Source organism: Pleurodeles waltl, chromosome 12, assembly GCF_031143425.1.
Source record: "Pleurodeles waltl isolate 20211129_DDA chromosome 12, aPleWal1.hap1.20221129, whole genome shotgun sequence".
Classification (NCBI taxonomy): domain Eukaryota; kingdom Metazoa; phylum Chordata; class Amphibia; order Caudata; family Salamandridae; genus Pleurodeles; species Pleurodeles waltl.
In genome coordinates, this window is record NC_090451.1 from 648,961,663 (window position 1) to 648,984,711 (window position 23,049).

Consider the following 23,049-nt stretch of genomic DNA (forward strand, 5'->3'; position numbering starts at 1 on the left):
CAGCCTTTTTGTCATTGCTTAAGTAAGCCAGAATTTATTAACTGTCCCATTTGTCCTTGTTGCCAATTTCATTGCTGCAGACGCTTAATAAAAGTATACATTGACAATCAGACTCTTCTTTTCATGACTCTGCTGCCCATGACTCAACTCCATTTCTTTTGCCACGTCTTGCCGTCTAAATTATGTAGTCCCAGGTTAATTGTTTTCATTCCTGGCACTGCAGCCAAACATAGCCGGATAAGCCACCCAGTCACCACCTTGGACTGAGACACACTGTGAACTGAATTATGATTGGATTATAAATTGCCCGGCCAATCCTATGGCTCCCCACACCTCTCCACTATCTTGCTCACTTAAATGCACTTTTGGCTTGCAGCTATTTCCAGGCATCTGAGCACCCTCTCCGCCTCTCTTTCTTTATCAGCTGATGGAATGATGAACAATGAACCTGGACCAGTGCACAACCAGACAAGCACTGGACTCTCATTTTACAGCACCAGTTTTGGTCCTCACCCTCCAGTAGCAGTCGAGGCCCTTACACTGCACTAGTTTGGTCATCTATTTCCATACTACTTGAGGCAGCTAGTTACCTACATTAAATTTATCCCAAGAGACACACAGATATTTGAAGTCCTCCAAGGTTGCACCTCCATCCTTATTTCCTTCCCACCTCTAAATCTCATCAGTGCTGTTTTCGCTACAGAATAACACCTGCAAATGTCTTGGAAAAGATATTAATAAAGAATCCACCCGACCTACCTTCATGAGATCTTCATGTTCCTTGTTCAATATTAAGCTGGACCAACCCACCTTTTCCTTCTGTTTGCATTTTGAAATTCCACTTTTTTTTCTCTGATTTCACTTTTTTGTATCTATGTTACTGCAGATATTGTGAAGTCTGATAGAACTGAATTTGGGTTCAAGAGCTGTCGTGCAGAGGAAGTTGCCTACAAGACGAAGTCAAAAGCACAACTAATGAAAATACTGAAATAGCGTGGCTCCACGAATGGTACTCCTCACTATGTTCCTGGAGTGGTGTTTGAAGAAGTTGGGTCAGACAACAAAGTTTTTTTTGCAAATCAGGTTACTCGTTTTGGTGAGAGACTATGAACACTTCAGCAAGGTGGTCATCTTTGCTGCGTGGTGATGAGTGGCTTTGCTGTGTGGTGCATGCCATTTTTGCAAAATTGCTGGGCTTAGTGCGAGGTCATTGGCCTTTCATAGTTCTCAGCACTGTAATGAGGTGTGGTCAACTTTGTTGCAAGAAGAATAGCTTTTTGCAAGCTTGGTAGCTTTGCAGTGAGGTATTGACATTGTTAAAGATGTTAATTTTCAATATATTCTATAGTAAAGGTCATTAACCTGCAAAGTTTTGACCTCCTGCTGTGGGCTCATGGGATCTGGAGAGAACTTTTCCAGTGAACCGTGTGGCATGTCCAAAGCTATGGGGCCATAATTTGTTGCTGGATGGTTGTGAGGTGGCTCATGAGTTAGCATTGAGCTAGAGCAGGGATTTCAGTATTTGTGAGATGACTTCCTTTGTTCTGCTTCCCCACTACCAATCCTGCAGAGAGTTCTGGATCACTTAGTGGTTGGAAGTTGGCTGTCTGGACAATGCAGGGTAGGTTGAATTAATTTCGGTCAGAGTTGAAGATGTTGTACTTCTCCAAGATGGCTTCAGGAGAGGATGTGTCCAAAAAAGCAGAAGAAGCGGAGGACCTCTGAGGTCTCCTGGGTGTCCAGGGTAATTTTGGACTCAGTATAAACTTCATATTTGTTCACTTTATTGCAGGTGGGTTGATTCACTGACCAAGGTTGAATGCAGGGGCTTGAGTTGATTAGAGGGTCGCAGTGTGCTTGGTGTCAAGCAGCAGAATATCCACTTTGCTATCAATAACTTTTAGGAAACTCCCTGCAAAGTGTGGCCTATGCCAGTCAGACAGAATTCCTGGCCATGTCATTAGTTTTGCTTGCTTATGGTCCCCTTAGAATTGGATATTATCAGTACTGGAGTGAGCGAGTGAATCAGTGGGTAAAACAATAATGACCCATGCCGATGAGCTTCACTGCAAGCAGGGCTGGCTTTAGGGTGGTGTGAGCGGTGCGGCCGCACCATGAGCTGACCTGGATTGGGGGGGCGCTGACCTCAAGGGGGGGCTGTTTTTAGCAATAACTTATGAAACATGCGATTTAAAAGAAGCTGCTGAAAGTTCCTTGTGTGTCCAGCCTTCAGGAAACAATTAAAATGTCAAGAAACCTCTTGTGATTAATGTTCCTGCTAGGGAGAGAGATGGGAGTTTTGTCTAGTGGCAGTTCTGACTCTTCATAAAGTAGCTCAGAGTGTTAATGTATCTGCTGCAAAGGACAGAACTATGTTTTAAGTGGATAGCAGAGTGTATTAGTAAAGCCAGCCTTTACAAGCACTTTAAAACAAATGAATGTATGTGAAAGGGGGGTTTGTAGATATGGGGGTACATATGCCTGGTAGTAAGGAGTGAATTCGAGGGGTGGGGTAGGGGGCCGCCAACAAAGACTGTCACACAGGGCACCACTAGCACTAAAGACGGCCCTGACTGCAAGGGGTAAATCTGCAGGCAGCAACCAGGGCTCTAATTCACCCCCCCCCCCCCCATCAATGGTGACAAGGATATGGGTGACGTTAATCAGAGGCAATCTTTACTTGAATAAGAGGAACAACCAGACAAAGGAGGCTTTCTGAGACATCTGTTCTGTGGTGACCTGGAGTGCACTTTCTTTTTTGGAGTTTACCTCATTTATGTTTTCCTGTTGTTTACCTTTTGGGTTTGCTCGACATGGTTCCACATTGATGGTTGTCCTGTGGTACATTTTCTTGCTGGCTGTTTACCTGGTACAATGTTTCCGTGCTATTTACCTTTTGGTTGATTACCTCGCTCACATTTCGAAAGGGACTGAAATTGGGAGATCCTGTCCCCATTGGACATTACATAGCATCTCTGTCCTTGCTGGGGGGGCTTTCTAGCGCACACTTTTTAATTCGTTGGTTGTTTTTCCCTGTTGGTGGTTTCCTGCATGCATTAACCTGCTGAAGCGTTCTCTGGCAAGTGCCTCGCTGTTGGTTGGTTTCCTGGGTTGTGTTTCTCTGTTGGTACAATACCCGGTGTACATTTTCCCATTGGTGCTTTCACTATTAAACTCCAGCATAGACGAGGAACTTGTGTTTATGTCCTGTTGGCACTACCTAGCTGCATTTAACTGTTGGTGAGTCGCCTGAAGCACCTTTTCTGGTTGGTGGGTTATCCGGCTCAGGTTTCCTGCTTGCCATGTCACCGATGGAGGGGCGAGCTGACTGATCGCTTCCCTGTTGGCGTTTACTTGGTGTGGGTTCACTCTGGCGGGTTACCACAGGGGCACAGACCCCTCTACGCCAAAGCCTCCAAGCCTGCACCAGGTGAGTGTAGCCCAGTTTTTATTGTGTTACGTGTTCCATGGAAGAGATCAGAGAGGCGAAAGAAGACTAGGGGGTCTGTGCATATGTTTGTTAGTTTCTCATTTTTTATTTCAGCACAGTTGGATGTGAATGTTTGCTCGGTTCCACTACGCATTAATCAAGCCAAAGAACATAAATCTATTTTAGCCTGTACATCAGTTATTTAATTGCTTGTCCTCAGCAGATGTGTCAGTAAAATTTACCTTGCAAGCTGAATTTTCCTCCTGAAAGTTTACACTTTGTCATTCATTTTAAAGGCGATGCCCAGAATTAGTTTCCGCACCATGCGGTCTCCTCAATTAAACCTGAGGAGCCGGGCTCTGCAGAGACGCTGAAAAGAACTGGCCTGAGCCCAGTTCGGTCCACGGAGGGCACTCATATCATATCTTGTTTTTGTGACTGCCAAATACTTCTCCCAGCTGCCTCGCCTCCATCCTCCTCAGCACCACGGCGTGCCAGGCACCTCATTGGTTATCCCGGAAGACAGCGGGCTCTCGGATTGGATGATCTTCCAGCGCACCCACAGCCTGCGTGGTCGGCTCGTGCCTGGCAGAGCCCTCGCTGGGCAGCTTTCCACTTTGTCTCCAATTAAAGGCAGGACTGGGGATGTTAATTCTAGGTTCTGAAATAGGCTGTTATTGTGAGAGGTGCTATGTTAGCAGAATCCAATGCCAGGTAGCGCTGCCCATCCCTGCTCTTCGGTTCATTCTAAAGGGCATAGTCTAATCCTGAAACAGTTTTAGAAAGACCGCCGCATAAATCCATCAATTAATCACTCATTCACCCATCTATCCATACATCTATAACAATTTATTGCACCCACGATTTTGCAAAATGTGTTAATTGAACTGTTGCTGTGATTCGTCCGTAAATTGATAGTCACAGCGCAGTTCAACCTTTCATCTTAGTCGTGGATAAAATGGGTGCCATTATCTAAAGTAAACCAAAAAAGGCCTACTATTAAAATAACTTGAAATATGCACGCCGTGTTTTGAAGCTCTCTTAAAAATATGCCGCCGTTCTCCTAACTAGGCTGTTCACATTCTATTGACCTCAGACGCATGAACAGCTAAGTCAGCCTCGGTAGAATTTACATCTTTGACGAGAAGGTCACACACAGGCGTGCCACCGTACATCCAAAACTACAGCCTCGTTTTTACACCTACGTGTCTGCTCACCCCTCGCCCTAGCACGTAAACAGGGGCGCTCTTTTGTCCAATCAGCACCGTTGCCCAAAGGTCAGCGGTCCGGCACTGCCTAAATTAGCCTCTCTTACCCTCTCGCACCCCAGGGGTCAGGGCAGAAACCAAACCCAGACAGATCGTGTCAGGGGCGCCCCGAGGTCACACGTAGGAAGCGGGGACTCTGCAGCCGTGCGAGGGAGCCGCCCGACCTTTCACCCAGATCCTGTCAGCCATGACAGTCATGATCCCCGACCAAACACTGGAGGTGGAAGGGCGGGTTTCCACTAGAGATGAGACTTTGGCAGGCGGCCCAGTCATTCACTAGAACCACTGAAGGCTTGTATTTATAGCTGGATTGGTAGATATTCGTAAGCACGAAAACACCCAGAACTACAAGAACCTTGTACATAGGAGTTGCAACTAAATGCGGGTCTATGTTTTGAAAGGTACTATGAAAGCGACCTCACCCCTAGGGACTCGAATGAGAGTGCTGGGGCGGTCTCAGTGCGAGAATAAAAAGTGCACATTCCAGGTCCGGATAGAGGTGCATCGTGGGTGTTTGTGGGTGTGTCACATAAAATGTCAGTCGATGTATCAGTATTAGGGTGCTTGTGCATTCTATAGGCAAGGGGTAGAGAGGAATGGGTCCAGTACACGGATTCTACACCATGAGGCAAGATAAGATGGAGGTGATCTGTGAGAGACCCGCAAGTATCTCAGGGACAGGACAGTTGTACACGACAGACCGGCAGAGGCGCATCCCAAATGCGGGACACTGGTGCATGTACACAAGGACAGCACCGAAGACTGAGGGCTCTGTGGAGGTCTCAGCAGTGACAGAGGTGCCTGACATGCCAGGACAGAGGTGCAGTGTGAGAGCTCTTCAGAGATTTAATTGATGGGACAATCGTACACAACAGAGTGGCACAGGTGTGTCTCAGTGGTGAACACTGGTGCATGGAGACAAGGACAGCACTCAAGACTGAGGGTTCTATGGAGGTCTCAACAGTGAGCGTGGTGCCTGACATGCCAGGACAAATGTGCATTGCGAGAGCTCTGGAAACATCTTGGTAATGGGAAAGTCGTACACGACACGTCGGCACAGGTGTGTCTCAGTGGTGAACACTGGTGCATGTACACAAGGACAGCATTGTACACAGAGGGCTCTGCGGAGGTCTCAGCTGTGAGAGTAGGGCCTGACATGCCAGGACAGATGTGCATTGTGAGAGCTCTGTAAACATCTTGGTGATGGGACAGTTGTACACAACAGGGCAGCACAGGTGTGTCTCAGTAGTGAACACTGGTGCATGGAGACAAGAACAGCACTGTACACTGAGAGCTTTGTGAAGGTCTGAACAGTGATACGGGTGCTTGACATGCCAGGACAGAGGAGCATTCCGAGAGCTCTGTAGATAACTTATTGATGGGACAGTCGTACACGACAGGTCAGTAAAGGAGTGTCTGAGTGGTTAACACTGGTGCATGTACAGAAGGACAGCACTTAAGATTAAGGCTCTGTGAATGTCTCAGCAGTGATAGCGGCGCCTGACATGCCAGGACAAATGTGCATTGCGAGAGCTTGGTAAACATCTTGGTGATGGAAAAATCGTACAAGACACGTCCGCACAGGTGGTCTGAGTGGTGAACACTGGTGCATGTACACAAGGACAGCACAGTACACTGAGGGCTCTATGGAGGTCTCAGCAATGAGAGTGGGGACTGACATGCCAGGTCAGCGGTGCATTGTGAGAGCTCTGTAAACATCTTGGTGATGGTAAAGTCATACACGACAGGTCGGCACAGGTGTGCCTCAGTGATGAACACTGGTGCATGTACACAAGGACAGCACTGTACACTGAGGGCTCTGAGAACCTCTCATCAGTGGAAGTGGTGTCTGACATGCCAGGAGGAGGTGCAGTGTGAGAGCTCTGTAGAGATTTCATTGATGGGGCAGTTATACACAACAGTTCAGCACAGGTGTGTCTCAGTGGTGAACACTGGTGCATGTATAAAAGGATAGCACTGTACTCTGACAGCTATGTGGAGGTCTCAGCAGTGAGAGTGGCGCCTGACATGCCAGGACAGAGGTTCATTGTGAGAGCTCTGTAAACATCTTGGTGATGGGACAGTTGTACACAACAGGGCAGCACATTTGTGACTCAGTAAGGAACACTGGTGCACGTACACAAGGACAGCACTGTACTCTGAGGGCTCTGTGACGGTCTCAACAGTGATAGTGGTGTCTGATATGCCAAGACAGAGGTGCATTCTGAGAGCTCTGTAGATAACTTATTGACGGGACAGTCATACACAACAGGTCAGCAAAGGAGTGTCTGAGTGGCTAACACTGGTGCATGTACACAAGGACAACCCTTAAGATTAAGGCTCTGTGAATGTCTCAGCAGTGATAGCGATACCTGAAATGCCAGGACAAATGTGCATTGCAAGAGCTCTGCAAACATCTTGGTGATGGGAAAGTCGAACACGAGAGGTCGGCACAGGTGTGTCTCAGTGGTGAACACCGGTGCATGTAGACAAGGGCAGCAATGTATGCTGAGGGCTCTATGGAGGTCTCACCAGTGAGTGTGGTGCCTGACATGCCAGGTCAGCGGTGCATTGTGAGAGCTCTGTAAACATCTTGGTGATGGGAAAGTCGTACACAACACGTCAGCACAGGTGTGTTACAGTGGTGAACACTGGTGCATCTACACAAGGACAGCACCGTACTCTGAGGGGTCTGTGAAGCTCTCAGCAGTGAGAGTGCTGCCTGCATGCCAGGACAGAGGTACAGTGTGAGTGCTCTGTAGAGATTTCATTGATGGGACAGTCGTACACGACAGGTCAGCACAGGAGTGTCTCAGTGGTTAACACTGGTGTATGTACACAAGGACAGCACTTAAGGTTAAGTCTCTGTGAAGGTCTCAACAGTGATAGCGGTGTCTGACAGGCCAGGACAAATGTGCATTGCGAGAGCTCTGTAAACATCTTGGTGATGGGAAAGTCATACACCACACGTCGGCACAGGTGTGTCTGAGTGGTGAACACTGGTGCATGTACACAAGGACAGCACTGTACAGTGAGGGCTCTGTGGAGGTCTCAGCAGTGAGAGTGGGGCCTGACATGCCAGGTCAGTGGCGCATTGTGAGAGCTCTGTAAACACCTTGGTGATGGGAAAGTCATACACGAAACGTTGCCACTGGTGTGTTTCAGTGGTGAACACTGGTGCATGTACACAAGGACAGCACTGTACACTGAGGGCTCTATGGAGGTCTCAGCAGTGAGAGTGGTGCCTGACATGCCAGGACAGAAGTGCAGTGTGAGAACTCTGTAGAGATTTCATTGATGGGACAGTCGTACCCAACGAGTCAGCACAGGTGTGTCTCAGTGGTGAACACTGGTGCATGTAGAAAAGGACAGCACTGTACTCTGACAGCTATGTGGAGGTCTCAGCAGTGAGAGTGGTGCCTGATATGCCACGACAGAGGTGTATTGTGAGAGCTCTGGAAACTTCTTGGTGATGGGACAGCTGTACACAACAGGGCAGCCCAGGATTGTCTCAGTAGTGAACAATGGTGCATGTAGACAAGAACAGCACTGTACACTGAGGGCTTTGTGAAGGTCTCAACAGTTATAGGGGTGCTTGACATGCCAGGACAGAGGAGCATTCTGAGAGCTCTGTAGATAAATTATTGATGGGACAGTCGTACACGACAGGTCAGCACAGGAGTGTCTCAGTGGTTAACACTGGTGCATGTTCACAAGGACAGCACTTAAGATTGAGGAACTGTGAATGTCTTGGCAGTGAGAGTGGTGCCTGACATGCCAGGAGAAAGGTGCATTGTGAGAGCTCTGCAGATATCTCATTGAGGGGACAGCCGTATGCGAGAGGTCAGCACAGGAGTGTCTCAATGGTGGACACTCGTGCATGTACACAAGGACAGCAATGTATGCTGAAGGCTCTATGGAGGTCTCAGCAGTGACAGTGGTGCCTGGCATGCCAGGACAGAGGTGCATTGTGAGAGCTCTGTAAATATCTTGGTGATGGGAAAGTCGTACACGACACGTCAGCACAGGTGTGTCTTAGTGGTGAACACTGGTGCATGTAAACAAGGACAGCACTGTACTCTGAGGGCTCTGTGTAGGTCTCAGCAGTGAGAGTGGTACCTGACATGCCAGGACAGAGGTGCAGTGTGAGAGCTCTGTAGAGATTTCATTGATGGGACAGTCGTGCACAACGGGTTAGCACAGGTGTGTCTCAGTGGTGAACACCGGTGAATGTACAAAAGGACAGCACTGTACTCTGACAGCTATGTGAAGGGCTCAGCAGTGGGAGTGGTGCCTGACATGCCAGGACAAATGCATATTGCGAGAGCTCTGTAAACATCTTGGTGATGGGAAAGTCATACACAACACGTCGGCACAGGTGTGTCTCAGTGGTGAACACTGGTGCATGTAGAAAAGGACAGCACTGTACTCTGACAGCTATGTGGAGGTCTCAGCAGTGAGAGTGGTGCCTGACATGCCAGGACAGAGGTGCATTGTGAGACCTCTGTAAACTTCTTGGTGATGGGAAAGTCGTATACAACAGGTCGGCACAGGTGTGTCTAAGTAGTGAACACTGATGCATGTACACAAGGACAGCACTGTACTCTGAGGGCTCTGTGAACGTCTCAACAGTGATAGTGGTGTCTGAGATGCCAGGACGGAGGTGCATTTTGAGAGCTCTGTAGATAACTCATTGATGGGACAATCCTACAAGACAGGTCGGCACAAGAGTGTCTCAGTGGTTAACACTGGTGCATGTAGACAAGGACAGCACTTAAGATTGAGGGACTGTGAAGGTCTCAGCAGTGAGAGTGGTGCCTGACATGCCAGGAGAAAGGTGCATTGTGAGAGCTCTGCAGATATGTCATTGATGGGACAGCCGTATGCGACAGGTCAGCACAGGAGTGTCTCAATGGTGAAAACTGGTGCATGTACACAAGGACAGCACTGTACTCTGAGGGCTCTGTGAAGATCTCAGCAGTGAAAGTGCTGCCTGACATGCCAGGGCAGAGGTGCATTCTGAGAGCTCTGTAAACATCTTGGTGATGGGAAAGTCGTACACGACACGTCGGCACAGGTGTGTCTTAGTGGTGAACACTGGTGCATGTAGACAAGGACAGCCTTGTACACTGAGGGCTCTATGGAGGTCTCAGCAGTGAGAGTGGTGCCTGACATGCCAGGACAGATGTGCATTGTGAGAGCTCTGTAAACATGTTGGTGATGGGACAGTTGTACACAACAGGGCAGCACAGGTGTGTCTCAGTAGTGAACACTGGTGCATGTACACAAGGACAGCACTGCACTCTGAGGGCTCTGTGACGGTCTCAACAGTGATAGTGGTGTCTGACATGCCAGGACAGAGGCGCATTCTGAGAGCTCTGTAGATAACTTATTGATGGGACAGTCGTACACGACAGGTCACCACAGGAGTGTCTGAGTGGTTAACACTGGTGCATGTACACAAGGACAGCACTTAAGATTAAGGCTTTGTGAATGTCTCCGCAGTGATAGCTGTGCCTGACATGCCAGGACAAATGTGCATTGCGAGAGCTCTGTAAACATCTTGGTGATGGGAAAATCGCACACAACACGTCCGCACAGGTGTGTCTGAGTGGTGAACACTGGTGCATGTACACAAGGCCAGCACTGTACACTGAGGGCTCTATGGAGGTCTCAGCAGTGAGAGTGGGGCCTGACATGCCAGGTCAGCGGTGCATTGTGGGAGCTCTGTAAACATCTTGGTGATGAGAAAGTCGGACACGACAGGTCGGCACAGATGTGTCTCAGTGGTGAACACTGGTGCATGTAGACAAGGACAGCAATGTATGCTGAAGGCTCTATGGAGGTCTCATCAGTGAGAGTGGTGCCTGACATGCCAGGTCAGCGGTGCATTGTGAGAGCTCTGTAAACATCTTTGTGATGGGAAAGTTGTACACAACAGGTTGGCACAGGTGTGTATAAGTAGTGAACAGTGGTGCATGTACACAAGGACTGCCCTGTACTCTGAGGGTTCTGTGAATGTCTCAACAGTGATAGTGGTGCTTGACATGCCAGGACAGAGGTGCATTCTGAGAGCTCTGTAGATAACTCATTGATGGGACAGTCATACACAACAGGTCTGCAAAGGAGTGTCTCAGTGGTTAACAACAGTGTATATACACAAGGACAGCACTTAAGATTAAGGCTCTGTGAAGGTCTCAGCAGTGATAGCGGTGTCTGACATGCCAGGACAAATGTGCATTGCGAGAGCTCTGTAAACATCTTGGTGAATGTAAAGTCATACACAACACGTCAGCACAGGTGTGTCTGAGTGGTGAACACTGGTGCATGTACACAAGGACAGCACTGTACAGTGACGGCTCTATGGAAGTCTCAGAAGTGAGAGTGCGGCCTGACATGCCAGGTCAGCAGAGCATTGTGAGAGCTCTGTAAAAACCTTGGTGATGGGAAAGTCATACACGACACGTCGGCACAGGTGTGTCTCAGTCAGTGGTGAACACTGGTGCATGTACACAAGGACAGCACTGTACACTGAGGGCTCTCTGGAGGTCTCAGCAGTGAGAGTGGTGCCTGACATGCCACGACAGAGGTGCATTGTGAGACCTCTGTAAACTTCTTGGTGATGGGACTGTTGTACACAACAGGTCAGCACAGGTGTGTCTAAATAGTGAACACTGGTGCATGTACACAAGGACAGCACTGTACTCTGAGGGCTTTGTGAACGTCTCAGCAGTGAAAGCGGTGCCTGCATGCCAGGACAGAGGTGCAGTGTGAGAGCTCTGTAGAGATTTCATTGATGGGACAGTCGTACACAACAGGTCAGCATAGGGGTGTCTTAGTGGTGAACACTGGTGCATGTACACAAGGGCAGCACTGTACTCTGACAGCTATGTGAAGGTCTCAGCAGTGAGAGTGGTCCCTGACATGTCAGGACAGAGGTGCATTGTGAGAGCTGTGTAAACATCTTGGTGATGGGAAAATTGTACACGACACGTCCGCACAGGTGTGTCTGAGTGGTGAACACTGGTGCATGTACACAAGGACAGCACTGTACACTGAGGGCTCTATGGAGGTCTCAGCAGTGAGAGTGGTGCCTCACATGCCAGGTCAGCGGTGCATTGTGAGACCTCTGTAAACATCTTGGTGATGAGAAAGTCAGACACGACAGGTCGGCACAGGTGTTGTCTCAGTGGTGAACACTGGTGCATGTAGACAAGGACAGCAATGTATGCTGAGGGCTCTATGGAGGTCTCAGCAGTGAGAGTGGGGCCTGACATGCCAGGCCAGCAGTGCATTCTGAGAGCTCTGTAAACATCTTGGTGATGGGAAAGTCGTACAGTCGTACACGACACTTCGGCACAAGTGTGTGTTAGTGGTGAACACTGGTGCATGTACACAAGGACAACACGGTACTCTAAGGGCTCTGTGAAGCTCTCAGCAGTGAGTTGGGTGCCTGACATGCCAGGACAGAGGTGCATTCTGAGAGCTCTGTAGATAACTCATTGATGGGACAGTCGTACACAACAGGTCGGCAAAGGAGTGTCTGAGTGGTTAACAATGGCGTATGTACACAAGGACAGCACGTAAGATTAAGGCTTTGTGAAGGTCTCAGCAGTGATAGCGGTGTCTGACATGCCAGGACAAATGTGCATTGCGAGAGCTCTGTAAACATCTTGGTGATGGTTAAGTCATACACAACACGTCGGCACAGGTGTGTCTTAGTGGTGAACACTGGTGCATGTACACAAGGACAGCACTTTACATTGAGGGCTCTATGGAGGTCTCAGCAGTGAGAGTGGGGCCTGACATGCCAGGACAGAGGTGCTTTGTGAGAGCTCTGTAAATATCTTGGTGATGGGTCAGTTATACACAAAAGGTCAGCACAGGTGTGTTTCAGTAGTGAACACTGGTGCATGTAGACAAGGACAGCACTGTATTCTGAGTACTCTGTGAAGGTCTCAACAGTGACAGTGGTGCTTGACATGCCAGGACAGTGGTGCATTCTGAGAGTTCTGTAGATAAATCATTGATGGGACAGTCGTACACGACAGGTCAGCACAGGAGTGTCTCAGTGGTTAACACTGGTGCATGTACACAAGGACAGCACTTAAGATTAAAGCTCTGTGAAGGTCTCAGCAGTGATAGAGGTGCCTGAAATGCCAGGACAAATGTACATTGCGAGAGCTCTGTAAACATCTTGGTGATGGGAAAGTCGTACACAACACGTCGGCACAGGTGTGTGTCAGTGGTGAACACTGGTGCATGTTCACATGGACAGCACTGTATACTGAGGGCTCTATGGAGGTCTCTGCAGTGAGAGTGGGGCCTGACATGCCAGGTCAGCGGTGCATTGCGAGAGCTCTGTAAAGATATTGGTGATGGGACAGTCGTACACGACACGTCGGCACAGGTGTGTCTCAGTGGTGAACACTGGTGCATGTACACACGGACAGCACTGTACACTGAGGGCTCTTTGGAGGTCTCAGCAGTGATAGCGGTGCCTGACATGCCAGGTCAGCGGTACATTGCAAGAGCTCTGTAAACATCTTGGAGATGGGACAGTCGTACACGACACGTCGGCACAAGTGTGTCTCAGTGGTGAACACTGGTGCATGTACACACGGCCAGCTCTGTACACTGAGGGCTCTGTGGAGGTCTCTGCAGTGAGAGTGGGGCCTGACATGCCAGGTCAGCGGTGCATTGCAAGAGCTCTGTAAACATCTTGGTGATGGGAAAGTCGTATACGACACGTCGGCACAAGTGTGTCTCAGTGGTGAACACTTGTGCATGTACACACGGACAGCACTGTACACTGAGGGCTCTGTGGAGGTCTACTGATGCATGACAGACCTAGGTAGAGGTCCATTCTGCGAATTCTTTAAATGTGGGATTTAAAGACGAAAAGGATCCAAGAAGCTCAGCCAAAATAGGCTAGAATGGGATCGAATAAATAACAGCGTGCCTTTATAGTATGCATTATATATAAATGAATATATAAATGACAGCGTGCCATTATAGAGTGCATTATATATAAATGACAGCGTGCCAGTATAGTGTAAATTATACATACATGACAATATTGAAAACCTACCCAACTCTTAAAGTTCTAAAGCACGGTGCAGCATTTCGTTGCTTACCGCCAAGCGTTAATTTTGCCTTGGGCCCGATTTCTGCCCACCCTAAAACCTATTTTTTTTACTGTGGCAGTAACGATTCTTTTTGGCGTGTGTGTAGAGAAATAAGATGCGAGAGCAAGATTAAGGCGCAAGAGATACAGACTCTCATAGCGCCTCTAGCCGTCTCTCTAGGCACTTTTGAACTCAAGTAAACATTAAACCAAAAAGTAACCTGTTTCTGAAAGAAGCAAAAAGAAGGCAAAGAAACAATGCCCCGAGGTGGTTGATTCCGGATAACACAATTTGGTACGAAAATATTCCTTGTTGCATGTGAGATTAATCTTTGAAAAGGGCAAAATATGTAATTCCACTTTAAACGCTAATAATCTTTTTCAATGGCACTCTTTACTACCAAAAGCGCTTTACATTTAATATTTTTATGCACAATTAGAAACACTAAAAAATAACATTTTGGACTAATTTGCTAATCTCACAGGGATGAAAGACTCGATCAACCTGGCCAAGATTTCAATCTGAAACCTGTAAAAAGCAAAAGTTCAACCCACTAAGTTATTTTACAGTCACTGCCTGTATATTATAAAAGCACAAAGAAGATTCCTTTAAACAGCACCGTTTCTCCCTTGTAACATACATTAAACATGTATGCAGAAAAATCTACCCCTTCCCTGCATTTCAACAGCCATTGCTCCCAGACTGTGATGCACAGGAACCTAGTTTTCAGCTCCTCAGGTCAGGCAACTTAAGGCCAAAAAAACAAACTCCCAGGACTTAGATTGGCCAATATGATTCCTCACATTCTTAACGAGTAATGGCGAGCTTCCCTATTGGAGTGCGATGGACACTGGTCAGTGTGAGCCTCCTCCCTCTTAGACCGTCGCTCTCTTTGGTAATCTGGTCATTGCGAGCTTCCACTACCTAGGGCTGGTCAGTGCTAGCTTCCACTCCATTCACTGGTCAGTGTGAGCTTGCATTACTCAGCTTCCACTAACTTGAACTGGTCAAGGGGATCTTTCTCTGTCTTGGATTAGTTTGACTGAGCGTCCACTTCCATTGTCAGTGTGAGCTCTCTTCCTTTTGGACTGGCTAGTGTGAGCTCCTCTTTCCTAGTCTGGTCAGGTTTGCTACCACTTCCCTGGACTGGTCGGTGTGAGTTTCCTTGGGTTGGTCTGTGTGAACTTCCTGTGGCTTGGATTACTTTGTGCGAATTTCTGCTTCCCTGGTCAGTAGTTGTTGAAAAATGCCAGGGCACACCAAAGCAGTCCACAGACGTCTGTGTAAGTATTAGAATGCACCAAAGAGAGTTCCGAACGCGTCTTGTGATTGATTAAGATTTATTCTTTTCAAACTATGATGCATCCAAGAAAACAGCTGACACGTGTTTCGTCTTCTAGACTTTCTCAAGGCATATACTACTGAAGACAAGGTCACAGCGTAGTAGGAAAAGCGTACTGTCTTAAAATATTCAATAAAAGGCTGTCTGCCTAATGCTGGAAGGTTGCAGAAAAAATATGAAGAAGATTGTCCACCTTGTCCTTCGCTCTTCACGATACTACATGCACGGCTTATCATGGCCAAGCTTCTTTGTATTTTTTGTGCAACCTTCCAGAATGATCATCTGATCAGATGAGCTTCCACTTCCTGGAACTGGTCAGTGTGAACTTCCCTGGTCAGTCTCTTCTAGTAGAAAGGTCAAGTTGAATTTTTGGTGATGTTCCACTGTCCAGGATTTTACTTCTCAGCATCCAGTTTCAGAGACTGGTAACTGTGTGCCTTCTCTCACAGACTGGTAAATGTGAGCTTTCACTTCCAAAGTTTGGTCACTGTCAGCCTTCCCTCTCTCAAAGAGGTGAATGTTAGCTTCTGCGTCCTTGGAATGGTAGAATGAGCTTCCAGTTCCATGGGCAGATCAGTGTGAGCTTCCCCTCTCTCAGGCGGGTTGATGTTAGCATCCATTTCCCTTGGCTAGTGGTGTGAGCTTCCACTTCCTTAGAATGGTCAGTGTAAGACTCCTCTCTCTCCAGTAGGTTAATGTTAGCTTCCACCTCCTTGGACCGCTAGTGTGAGCTTCCACTTCCAAAGATTGGTAATTGTGGGCTTCCCCTCTCTCAGGCATGTTAATGTTAGTTCTGCAACCTTGAACTGCTAGTGTGAGCTTCCACTTCCATAGTCTGGTCATTATAAGCTTCCCTCTCTCAGGCAGGTTAATGTTAGCTTCTGCGTACTTAAACTACTAATGTGAGCTTCCACTTCTATAAACATGCCAGTGAGTGCTTCCCTCTCTCAAGCAGGTTAATGTTAGCCTCCACCTCCTAGAACTACTAGTCTGAGCTTCCACTTGCAAAGATTAGTAAGTGATGGCTTTCCCTCTCTCAGGCATGTTAATGTTAGCTCTGCAACCTTGGACTGCTGGTATGAGCTCCCACTTCCATAGTCTGGTCATTATAAGCTTCCCTCTCTCAGGCAGGTTAATGTTAGCCTCTGCATCCATGGACTGCTAGTGTGAGCTTCCACTGCCAAAAATGGTCAGTGTGAGCTTCCATCTCACAGGCGGGTTAATGTTAGCTTCTGCGTCCTTGGACTTCCAGTGTGAACTTGTACTTCCAAAGAATGGTCAGTATGAGCTTCCCCTCTTTCAGACAGGTTAATGTTGCTTCTGCATCCTTGGACTGCTAGTGTGAGCTTCCACTTCCATAGTCTGCTCATTGTAAGCTCCTTTTTTTCTCAGGCACGATAAGGTTAGTTCCGCCTCCTTGGACTGCGAATATGAACTTCCACTGCCAAAGAATGGTCATTGTGAGCCTCCCCTCTCTCAGGCACGTTAATGATAGTTCTGCATCCATGGACTGCTAGTATGAGCTTCCACTTCCAAAGAATGGTAATTGTGAGATTCCACTCTCTCAGGCGGGTTAATATTAGCTTCCGAGTCCTTGGACCTCTAGTGTGAACTTCCACTGCCAAAGAATGGTCAGTGTGAGCTTCCGCTCTCTCAGGCAGGTTAATGTTAGTTCTGCATCATTGGACTGGTGGTGTGAGCTTCCATAGACTTGTGAGTGTGAGCTTCTCTCTCTCAGGCAGGTTAATGTTAGCTTCTGCATTCCCAGACTGCTAGTGTGAGCTTCAACTTCATTAGACTTGTCAGTGTGAGCTTCCCCCCCATTCAATTTGGTCAGCCTTCGCTTGTTATTACCTATGCATCTGTGCAGGGAAGTGATCTGGGTCTCCTTTAGGAAGATTATTGATAGAACTCTCATGATTCTTAAATTCACCTTATAAGACCAGCTGTGAGGCTCCATGTATTCTAGAAGGGCATCGTGCATTATGGGCGCAGTTGTTCTTGAAAGGTTCTGCTACACCAGTCGGACCACTGATGCCAGATCATATGAGGAGAGGATGGGAACCTTCGTGCCCTCATTGCCCACACAAATGTCGCCCCCTCGTGCCCATGGATAAGAACCTCCATCCATAACCTCCCCATCTCCAAGCCCCATCAACTGCCGCCTGAACATCAATGTTCATTCGCATATGAATCCTGGCTCTGACTTTCAGGCAATTGTAACTGTGTGATCTTGGGATGCACCTAAGTAAACTTCTAGTGCTGCCCTGCGTACAGAATCGCGTTTTTTTAAAGGAAGCCACTGTACATACGATATGGCCTCTTTGTGCTGAAATTCTTCCTGGGTCTTCTCGGGAGATGCTGGAGCTCTTCCCAGTGGATGCTAGAGCCATTAATGTACAAAAACATGTTTTGCTCACGCCTCGCTTTCTCGCCCTATTGCAACACGAGCACAGGGCAGGAACTCGTTCAGAGCCGGTCTGTGCCTGCTTCGTCCAAGGGGCGCGTCATTGCGGCCTGCGGCGTGCACGAGGCCCCTGGGGCTCCGAGAGAACTCGAGCCAGGATGCGCCGAGGTGCATGCTGAGAACATAATTCTCAGAGAGCTGCCACTTCCTTGCACGGCCTGCAGCGAGAGAGATGTTTCTAGTCGTGGTATTTTGGAATACACCGCCTGGTTATTCCACGGGGTATTTCCCGGTGGGCTGGGGTGGCGGTTTTGAGATGAATTGCAGCTTGCACCAGGGGATTCGCTAGCCAGAGAGTGACATATCAGAGATAGAGAGAAGGAGAGAGAGAATGGATGGAATTAGAGAGATTGAGGTAGAAGATGAAGTGGGGTGGGCTAGCCAGCGTGTTTTGCCCCCCCCCTCCCTCCCCCGCATATTTATCAGGTGTGGGCACTTTAAGTCATTCACTGGAAACAAACATCCTTACGAGTCGCAGGACACCCAGTGTTCTTGACCTGAGCGTCTGAAACCGCATTCCTATGCTTTTCTGAACAGTTTAGTTGTAAAGCCTTTGTGAACTGGAGATCATGTGGTCGAGCAACCAAACTTGGGGGAATGCAGTTCAGTGCCCTGTGTTCTCGATTTCTGGACATCCAGCAGGACTTAATTTGTAAAACACTAACTGCCGGGGGCTCGGAGTTCTGCTCCGAACCCAGCGTGATTGAATGTCAGGGGTGCAAATACCAAGGCTGCATAGTCTTGAATCCACCCCCGGCCTCTTTATCTCACTCCTGTATGTTGTGTATAACCCTTGCTTTCTTCACTTGTCACTGTTTCCATCTCTTTTCGTGCTTTTCTCTCTCTAGCACTGTTCCAAAGTCTGATGAGCAAAAATGAGTGTTGGTCCCCAAAAATAAATGCCGGTGTCTCCTACAGGCAACAACCAGCTCAAATTAAGCACTGTCTGTGCCTGGTGAGTTTGTCTTTTTGCACTATGGTTAGTAGTTGGTCCTGCTCTGGGTGATCTGTAGGATGCTGGTTGAAATATATAATGGGTTGCCTGCTTCTGCAATTAGCTTGAGCCTTGTACAAGTATGCGTTGTGCACGCTAGTGCAGTGTACTATGAACTTGATCCTGGAGTCAATGAGAGCCAATCGAGTACATTCAAACTTTTAGATGTGTCTTCAATCTTCCCATGGAGGTCCAAACTTGCTGCCTGATTTTGTACATAGGGATGTGCAAAATCGTGTAAATTGACCTTCAAAATGATATGAAAAGCACAAAAAATGACACTGTCATTGCACGTGAATTTGTTTGGGGGTGGACACACGTTACATACAAAAGTGACACAAGACAACAATGGGAGACTCGTTTGAGCAAAACAATCTTGCCAAGTCTTTTCAGGTGTGGTGGGCAGAAATTTCCAATATATCTCTATTTGTTTTTTTTTTTTTAAATGTAAGTTTCAGATAACACTAAATTTGGGGATTTCCCAAATTTCTTATACAATGTGGCAGGTGGGCAAGTAGCTTGTGATGGCAAGCGCGGCTTCTCGGTAATAGGGCACATCAGTGGCTGGATAGTCTGTCAGAGGAAATCCAGATGAACAGCGCCCTCTAGAGATCCATGAGTTTTACTGTAACTTTAGAGCTAAACGTCGGGTTACCCACTCCAGGTTGTATCTGGACCTCTGCTTTGGGTGATTCTTTAGACAGCGGGGCTATCCCTCAGGCTAGGCAGACAGGGCTGGAGAAGTGTCGGTCACACAATTATAACAGAGGCGGAGGCGCATGTAGTGAACAGTGGCAGGTTGAAGGAGTTGGTACCCAAAGTCTACCTTAGCCACACAAGCATTTCACACTCACCACCAGTGAACATCACATCTACTCAGGTGTGCAAGAGGGATGTTCACAGTCTTCAACCATTCTTTCCTTAGCCTCTCTGCTCAGCTCGCCAACACACCTGTGAACCGAACTGTTACAATAGAGCAGACATGTTTTGGTACTGTCCCTTTGAAGGCACAGCAGCCCGTCTGAGATGCACGCACTGTACTCTGATCGGTCCAGCAGCCAGGCCGAGGTCCATGGACGATTCAGAAGATACAATTGCTCACTTGAGGACCTGGCGCGGGGCAGAGCCACAGTCCAAATTGGAGCTAAGCTTCAAAATGCAAATGTAATGGGCCTCTTTCTGTTTCAATAGAAAAATACGAGTCGTCTGGGCAATCAATTCTATACATGCAAGGCCAAGATGAGTAAATATTGGTAAAATTATAAACAATGACATCTTTCATAGGAAAAACAGAACAATCTGGCAAATAATTGTGAAGTTTTAGTGCAACTGACTGAGTACTTGAGGAAAAAACTCTCTCAACTTCTCGTTGCTATTTTTGCTGCTTAGGAGGTGTAACCCAGGGGCGTTTCTAGCGCTTGACACCAAACCAGATACCAATAACTATGATCACTCACGGGGCCTTTTCTTACATCAGTTATGGACCTTTTTTCTGTTCTGCACATTCATGCGTGTAATGCTGCAGTTGTAAACACAAGACCTTCGTGCGATGCAAGGGCGGAGGGCACAGAGAGGACACACAGGCGCGCGGTGTTTCCACTGATAACCCTATCATGGCTGCTCGTCTGCCGCACGGCGCTTGCGCAGAGGCCCTCAGCAGAGGCGGGTGCAGCCTTTTCTCTCCAGTGGGCAGCATGATGCAAGGAGAGGGCGCTGTGCTATCAGTGCGCACCATGCACTGCTCCGACACACACACCGAGGACCAGTGGCGTAACGAAATTTGAGGGCCCCACTGCAAAATGCACGGTGACCAGGCGTCCTCGTTTTTCACCAACTGTCTGACAGATTTTGGCAAATTTGACTTATATCCCGGTTTTGACTGGGGGTCGACTGAAAACAGTGAGGGCTTTTTTTAGGTGTTCTAAAAGGGTCCTTGTTGGCAGCTGTAAGCAATTTAATTATCAGCAAGATGTTGGTTTAAAAAATTACATTTTATTTCTTTTCACAGCGCCTCTTCTGTGTTCCTTTGTTGATAAGAGCTGCCATTTCGCGCTCCTACGTTGATGCAAAATTGTAGCCCTTCTATTTTTGCAAAATGTACCAGTTTTTGGTTCTCAAGATCTGGTCACCCTACCCCCCCACACATGGTTGACTTTAACACTGGTGGTGTCTGGTGCCCCACTCCCCAGCAGTGGCCCTCATCTCTCCATATACCCTCTCTGACACACATTTCTTTTTCTTTTTTGAAGCACTACTCATACTCATCCACTCCGGCTCACTATCCGACCCCTGCCCTCACCACATCCTCAACAAAGGAAGCTCCATCATCGCACCCCAACTCCGGAAGATCATCAACAGATCCTTCAAGTCTGCCACCTTTCCGGACAGCTGGAAACACGCTGAGATCAACGCCCTCCTCAACAAATTCAGGCTGTCAACAGACAACTGACCCGATTCCCGAAGAAGAACAGCACTCTGGACCGTTGCCAATCCAGATTCTGCAGCAACCACAGCACCGAAACTGCCCTCATCGCCATCACCAACGACATCAGAACTATACTGGACAACAGCGAAACCGCAGCCCTCATTCTCCTGGAACTTTCAGCCGCATTCGACACCATCTGCCACCACACCCTACGCACACGCCTCAGCAATGCAGGAATCCGTGACAGAGCCCTGGACTGGGTCACCTCCTTTCTCACTGGCAGAACTCAGACAGTCCGTCTCCCTCCATTCCGCTCTGAAGCCACCAAAATCGTCTGCGGCGTACCCCAGGGTTCGTCCCTCAGCCCGACCCTCTTCAACATCTACATGGCTCCGCTCGCTAACATCACCCGATCTCAAAACCTCAGCATCATCGCATACGCCGACGACACCCAGCTGATTCTCTCCCTCACCAAGGACTCCTCCAAGACCAACCTCCACAAATGAATGAAGGCCATCGCCGAATAGATGAAGATTAGCTGTCTCAAACTCAATTCTGACAAGACGGAGGTCCTCATCTTTGGCTCCCCCCCTCCACATGGGATGACTCCTGGTGGCCTGCCACTCTCGGATCCTCTCCGACTCCCACCAACCACACATGCAACCTAGGGTTCATCCTGGACTCCTCACTATCCATGACCCAGCAAGTCAACGCCATCTCCTCCTCCTGCCTCAACACCCTCTGCATGCTCCGAAAGATCTAAAAATGGATCCCCACAGAAACCAGAAGAACAGTCACCCAAGCCCTCGTAAGCAGCAAACTGGACTACGGCAATGCCCTTTACGCAGTAACCACAGCCAAACTCCAGAAAAGGCTGCAATGCATCCAGAAAGCCTCTACACACCTCATCCAGGACATCCCTTGCCACTGCCACATCACAGGCCACCTGAGAGACCTACACTGGGTCACGGTCAACAAGAGAATCACCTTCAAAGTTCTCACACACGCTCACAAAGCACTGCACAACACCGGACCAGATACCTTAACAGACGACTCTCCTTCTACACCCTGACCGGACAGCTCCACTCCGCCGACCTCGCCCTCACAACTGTCCCACGCATCCGCAGAACTACAACCGGCAGCAGATCATTCTCACACCTCGCTGCCAAGACGCAAAACACTCTTCCCATCCACCTGTGTCAGACCAAGGACCTCCTTAACTTCAGGAGACTTCTCAAGACCTGGCTGTTCGAGCAGTAGCAGTGCCCCCCCACCCCCAAAGCGCCTTGAGACCCTCACGGGCGAGTACTGCGCTTTACAAATTCCTTGATTGATTGATTGATAGTTCACTCACAGTTTTGTGATCTGTATGGTACACGTTTTTGGCAGCAGGCACATTATCCCGCTGCACTACTTTAGGATCAGTAAATACAGACAAAATTTGGATCTCTCAAAAACAGTAACATTAATCACCAGAGATATAGTGACATTTTTAGTATTGTCTGAAAACTGCTGAATGGACAAGCAGGTTTACTTGCTTCTAAACCCATAAGTAGTTTTAATAACGCACCAAAGTCAATCCACTGGTCGCACTGCCCTAAAGCCGGCCCTGCCCCCACGCTGGGGACATAGTCAGGAACCTTCAGGCCAGGGGCCCATACAAAGTATATGGGGATGGGGACTTGTAGTCAAGCAATAGTGCACACAAGTACAAAAACAAACACTGTGCATAAAAGAGACACATTTAATACCCAAACTGCATTGATACAAACACATACTGTACAAATGCACACAATGCTACTGTACTGTTTAATGCACACAGAAAGTACATATACAGCGCACAAAAAGATGCACACACACACATCACATTGTATATGAACAAAGGTACTGTACATATACCTACAGAAACACGCATTGGACATACACCGAGACAAAGAGTGTGAACAATGCGTACACCTAAAGATACTTATGGAAGAGTAGAGAAACACCCTCCTG

At 48.1% G+C, this 23,049-nt stretch overlaps 1 long non-coding RNA gene across 3 annotated transcripts in view; it reads right to left on the minus strand.

The window, feature by feature from the left end:
- LOC138268524 (uncharacterized) overlaps positions 1-23,049 on the minus strand; it is a 144,788-nt gene that overhangs the window by 79,343 nt on the left and 42,396 nt on the right. The window contains exon 1 of one of the 3 annotated variants that reach the window (XR_011200023.1): positions 760-937. The exons of the other annotated variants lie outside the window; for them this stretch is intronic. This is a non-coding gene — a long non-coding RNA (uncharacterized lncRNA). Of the gene's footprint in view, positions 1-759; positions 938-23,049 lie in introns of those variants that run through there. 3 annotated transcript variants of the gene reach the window in all.